Raw genomic sequence first — 6,000 nt, 5'->3', positions numbered from 1 at the left:
GCCTCTTGCTATCCTCTTTAAACATTAACCAGGAAGAATAAGGTCATATCATCCTTGGACCTGCTTTTCCCAGCCCCTGCTTTGCCCACTCTGCCCTGTTCCTGGCCCTCTTTCATTTTGATCTCTGGCCGAAGTCCAGAGGTTCCCCCACCTGCCAGTGATGCCAGTTGGTTTGCCTCCTCCCTGTCCCTATTAAATATATCCAGAGGGTGGCTTGATACAAATGCATCCCCCTGAAAGAAGTATCTTCAATCATTTTTCTCAAATTGTGTTATAAAAAAAACAAATCGTGTGCCTGTTAATAGAAATTTAATGGAAAAATGTGTGCATTGTTAAATCAGTTTGAAGAATACGGAGTTAAAGCATTCCCACAATTTGTTTCCAAGCTTTCAGTGTACTGGGGTGCATTTAAATATCTGAGAAATGGCTATGGTACGTAGTAGGTATTTCTTCCAAATTTATCTGGCCATGGAAACTTTCTCTCCTAAAATATATATTATCTCTTGTCACTGGAACATAATTTTAAAAATACTGGTCTATAAGTTTTACAGGCAAAGGGCATATAGAGGTTGCTAGCCTGAGCTAGGCCTTTTGGGGTTTAAAGATTGACTATTTGATCACCACTAATTGATTAGGAATTACCATGATGTTTAAGTTCATGGAGCCAGGATCTTAAGAATTCAGAAGAGGGAGATTCAAGAAGGTTTCATGGAAGAAATGGAATGGAGCTGGGATTCAAATGATAAACAAGATTTAGATACAGGAGAAAAAAGGAAATTTTAAGTGTGGGCAAAAGTTAAAGACAGGAAGGTATATGACAATCAGTGTCTTTATTTTCAAAATTTAATTTACTCAAATCCCTGGAAATTCAGTGGGACTTTAATATATTCCAACATCCAGTCCCATTTTCCCCTATTCATCCAGTGTGTTAGTTTGCGTTCTCCAAAGCAGACACTAAAACAGGATTCAATGTGCAAGGATTTTATTAAGGGAAATCACAGAAAATGGGGAGAAACCAGGGAAAGCCATCAGATCATTATGCACTTGTGACCCCAAGTGAAGGAGAAAGTGATAGAAAGTTGGGTAGAAGCATCCTAATCTGCTGAGAAGTTTAAGAAAGTTTCAGCAATACTGTTAGGGAGCCCTTATGTCAAAGCCAGACATCAGAAGAGTCCTGTGTCTCCCAAGACAAGCTTTGCCTTAGTATTCCTGTTGCATGAACAGCCCATGGGAAGCCTTGGTGCAAATATGGCAATGGATTCTCAGAGCTCAGCTACTGGCTCCTTGATCAATTAAGTTCCCTATAGTTGAGGCTCAGCAAGGCACATTTTCATCACCACTATATTCAAACAGATCTTTAAAAAAAAAAAAAAAAGTGGCCTATATATAAGGAACCAACTGCCTATGCACCCAAAGTTGCATATTTGAAATCAGTAATAATAGCAAAGCAATATGTGATGCACGTGATGCTTTAGACCTAGCCTGGTAACAAGAAGCAGAGTCTTGCTCCTTCTCATGTTGGAATTCTCTACGTGAGAATGTCTTAATTTCCCCAGGAGTAGATTCAGTTACTCTGGAATCTCGGGCTTATAAAATTGGTGTTGAGGAAGAAGGAAGACTATCATTAAGGAAAAATAGGAATTACAAATACACAATCACCAGGGCTCCTCTGGGGCCTTAGAAGGGGCCCTTGCAAGTAAGAGGCCAGCTTCAGCCTCATTTGCTTCATGAAAAATCCACTCCTGTTCATCCGCAAAATATGGCTACGAGACTTGGAATATATTGCATGAGCACGTTCAAAAATAATTCACTGCTGATTGATTCGTGAAAATGTAAAATGCCCCACAAGTGTTTAATTATCTGAACCGTGTGTGCCTTCCGCGGGAAAGAGGCAGCTGCTGAGAGATGGAGCAGGATGGCCACCGGGGTTAATGCACAGAGGGTGACTCTGGAGTGCTCTTTCCAGCAGAGTGAACTGAGCTGCTGACACAGACCAAGGAGGACACGTGCTCGAAACCTAGCTCCTGTCACGGTCCTTGGAGATCATGACGTGGCCGTGGTTATCTGACTTGATCTTTTTAGGGACACAGAGCAGGGAGGCCAAGGGAAACCTGCACCACAAAAATAATTGTTCCTTTCACCACGCAGCAAAACGGAGCGCAAAAGGCAGTAAAATCCTCAGGGCTGCAACTATTCTAACAAGATCCAGGGCCAACAGAATTTGTTTTCTTAGCGTTTTTCAAACTACTGAAATGATGATGCTTCTAATGAAAGTAATAAAGCAAGAAAAACAGTGAAAATGAAGCAGGAATGAGGCAGGAAGAGGGAAGAAGTAGTGAGGAATGACAGAAAAGGGAAAGAAATAGGGAAGAGAAACAGGAGGAGCAAAGGACAAGCAAGGTCACAATTGTTAGCTCTAGTGGGGCCAGAGGCCTAATTGCTTCTGGACCTTTTAGGATCATTTGGAAATTGAATATGACCCAAGTAGTCATACAAATCTACATAGGGGAAGGTCTGATACAGGATGTGCCTTTGCTGTTCTCTGATAATCCAAAAGGCTTCATCCCAAGGGTTCCCTAGGTTGGTTTCCAATCTATCTGAAAATTCCACTACAGGGACAGTCTTTCTTACGCACGATGATACTGTGACACCCCAACTCAACACGGAGTCAAACTCTCCTGCTGGCCATGCGGATCCAAACCTCTCCTCCAGGCATAGCCTTCTAACGCTTATTTCCTCCACGCCACCTCATTTTTTTGCACACTTTTACTCTCTCTCCAATACTTTATCCACCTGCTGTCTCAGTTTTTTGTATTTTTCTCTACGTAGACCCATTGCTTCAACCAGATCCTTGACTTATGTGCTTAATCATGACATGTTGCCATTTCCTGCTTATCCCTGTGTGCCCCATGTCCTATAAGTGCCAGAAGGTTCATTGTTTCATCAATAGCACCTATCCCCATGGAGGCATAGAGCAAGATCTTGGTAAATATTTCTTGGAAAAAATGAACATATGATAAGAATCTGTGTGTATGTACAATTCCCTTAACTTCCAATTCCTACGACTTTTGCTTAATACTCTCCTTTTCTTTAAAATCCAGCTTGAAGTTTGTCACTTCCAGAAAAAATTTACCAAAATGCCTACATCTCACAGTCACACACATATGCTCCTGATACTTTATTCATTCCTGATACTTTATTCATTTTGGAAGCTTCTGGGTGCTGCTTTGCTGTTTGTTTTCCTGCTATGAAGTAGCTTGTAGCAGACCAATGATCAAGAAAAAGTAGCATTTAAAAGGACTCATCTGCTTGAAGGCATCAGGGAGTAACCAAGAAAATCAGGATTAGAGGAGCCAAGACTCTGGAAGAAGGGGCGTTCACTGTTGTGACCCAACATTCTACACTGTGCATCTCTCCTCAGGGTATGTACAGATTTTTGTTACGGTTGTGTCATGGCTAAGAAGCCAGGCAAAGGATGGCATCTAAGAGGTAGAGGAGATAGCTGAGCCTTTGGCAAGCTTCTGGAACTAGGGAGAAAAAAAATTCAAGTTTGTGGCTGCTAATGCATCCAGAACCCTATGTAGTCCGGAGCTCTGAAAGAGGGACATGCAGAGAAGTGAGCCCGATGCTTGGAGGTGGTTTCCTTCTCAAGGTATTTGATGATTGGGTGAAAGGCAGTCTGGAATAAAAGCCAATTTAATACCCTCTGAAAATCAGAGTGGAGTTTTTAGCAGTCTCTTAGTCCCAGAGAGAGAAAAATCAGAGTTCAAGGTAGGACATAGTAAACACCCCAGGATCTTATCTGAGATCCCTGAAGGACTACATCCTAGGAGTAGGGAAAAATCAGAAGTAAGCTGAGGTTTACTTAGTCCCTAACTGGATTGAGGTGAACTGTCCCTACTGTAGCTGCCTGTGAGAGGATGGGGTAAATTCTCTCTGGAAGAAGATGACATCATGCAGAGCCGCTCCAATTTTCCATACATGGTGTGTCTAGCAAGCAGTCAAAATTTGCTAAGAATTAAAAAAAGGAAAAAAAGGATAAAAACAAAAAATAGAAACAGACCCATAGGTTAATTAGATACTAGAATTACCAAACATTGGCTTGACCACATTTAGGAAGATAGATAACAAGATGGAGAATTTTACCAAGAACTATTTTTAAAAACGATCTAATGAGAATTATATAAATGATATTAAGACCTCAATAAGTGGATTTAACAGATAATCAACATTGCTGAAGGTTATTTCACTGCAAGTTAAGTCAGTAGCAAAAATTAAAGACGGAAAAAAGAATGAAGAATACAGAAAAGGGGCTGAGACAAAACACAGGGAGAGGGTCTAACATACTTGTAACTGGAATACCAGAAGGAGGTGAGACAGTGGGAAATATGCAATATTGGAAGTGAAAATGTTTGATAATTTTCCAAAACTTAGAAGAAATTCAAGAAGTTCTATAAACAAGTAGTCTCAATCCAAAGAAAACAATACCCAGACACATCATATTATAATAAAACTACCAAACATAAGGGCACAGGGAAATCTTAAAAGCTGCCTGATAAAAAGATGCATTTAGTGTCAAAGGAGCAAAAATTAGGTGGGCAGCAAACTTCCCCAGAGAAACAAGCGAAGCTAAAAGGCGAAAGAATGGCATCTTTAAAATGTATGATATGCTGAAATATAAATAACAATAAAGCATCAAGAAAACAAATCTATAACCCAAGAAAATAGTCATCCAAAGTGAAGACTTTCCAGTCAAATAAAAATGGAAGGAATTTCGCCCCTTCAGAACTACACTTAAAAAAGGGAAAAAGGAAAGCAGAAGGGAAGCTTCTTTAGGAAGAGGAAAGTTGAGCTCCAAAGGAATGTAGTCTGGAATAAAAGTGAAAAGAGAAAAAATATGTGGATAATTTTACATTAAGATAGACTGTATAAAGCAGTAATAATGATAGTGGGATTTATAACACATGTAGAATCAAAATGCATAACAATAACCAAAGGCAGAAATTAATTCACTAACATGCATTTATGATTTCTTGTCTATCTCTGTAACATCAGTGTCTGTCACGGTAGAGGGCACACAGCTAGTGCCATATAGTAGTTGGTTGAATGCTAGTTAAAAACCTTCCTTTTACAGATAAGAGGGACAAAAGGGAAGACCATAGAAATAAATGTAATGGCAGAGCTGTGCTCAGCTTCCAGATCTTTTTTGCAGACCAGTACTCTTGGTGCTGACTTCAGAGTCTAGCTTTGCACTTAACTCACGTAGAAACTGATAAAATTTTAGACTACTTTCCATTCAATAAATGTGCCTGAGAACAAAACCTTATACCCTGTTTCAAGAGCCTGAGCCCAAGGCAATTCTCTGCATGGTAACCTACCTGGGGCCCAAATCTTATCCAAGCCCTGGTGTAACCACTTTTTCTCCTCTTCCCTAAATATCCTTGTCTAAGTGGCAAAGCACTGAGAAACCTGGAGTAACCTCCTGCGGCCTGTGCTTAGGTAGTGGCTGTTTATATTGGCTCAAGCCCCTCTTCCTCCAACTGTTGAGGCTTTGTTCTGGAAGAGAGAGAGGTTGATGGAGGAGAACAGTGCAGCAGCCTGTTGCAGGAGTGTGCCTGCAGAGCTGTCAAAGTTCATTTTCCAAGTAATTCTTCCAAAGGTCTTAAGATGACAAACTGCTTCTGCCTTGTGGATGATTTTGTTTTTATAGGGAAAGCCCAGGAGTCTGCAGGAAGTTGCTAAAGGGGAGGAAATAAGATGATAGCTTTAGCTTTTTCCCCACCTCCCTCCCTCTCTGAACAAAACCAAAAAGAGCTGGCATGGAATATGCAACATCGGATTGACAAGACTGTACAGTGAATTTATGCTATGGAATATTTTAGCAGCCCTTTTAATTTCCAAGGTCTTTCATAATCAAGTTTAGTTCATGGATAAAATGATCAAGTAGATTGCAAAGCTCTCCCGTAAAGTCAAGGGACAGATATGATTGATAGAGACAAC

The sequence above is a fragment of the Eulemur rufifrons genome, chromosome 7 (assembly GCF_041146395.1).
Source record: "Eulemur rufifrons isolate Redbay chromosome 7, OSU_ERuf_1, whole genome shotgun sequence".
In the NCBI taxonomy this organism is placed as follows: domain Eukaryota; kingdom Metazoa; phylum Chordata; class Mammalia; order Primates; family Lemuridae; genus Eulemur; species Eulemur rufifrons.
Note: the sequence above shows the minus strand (reverse complement) of the source record.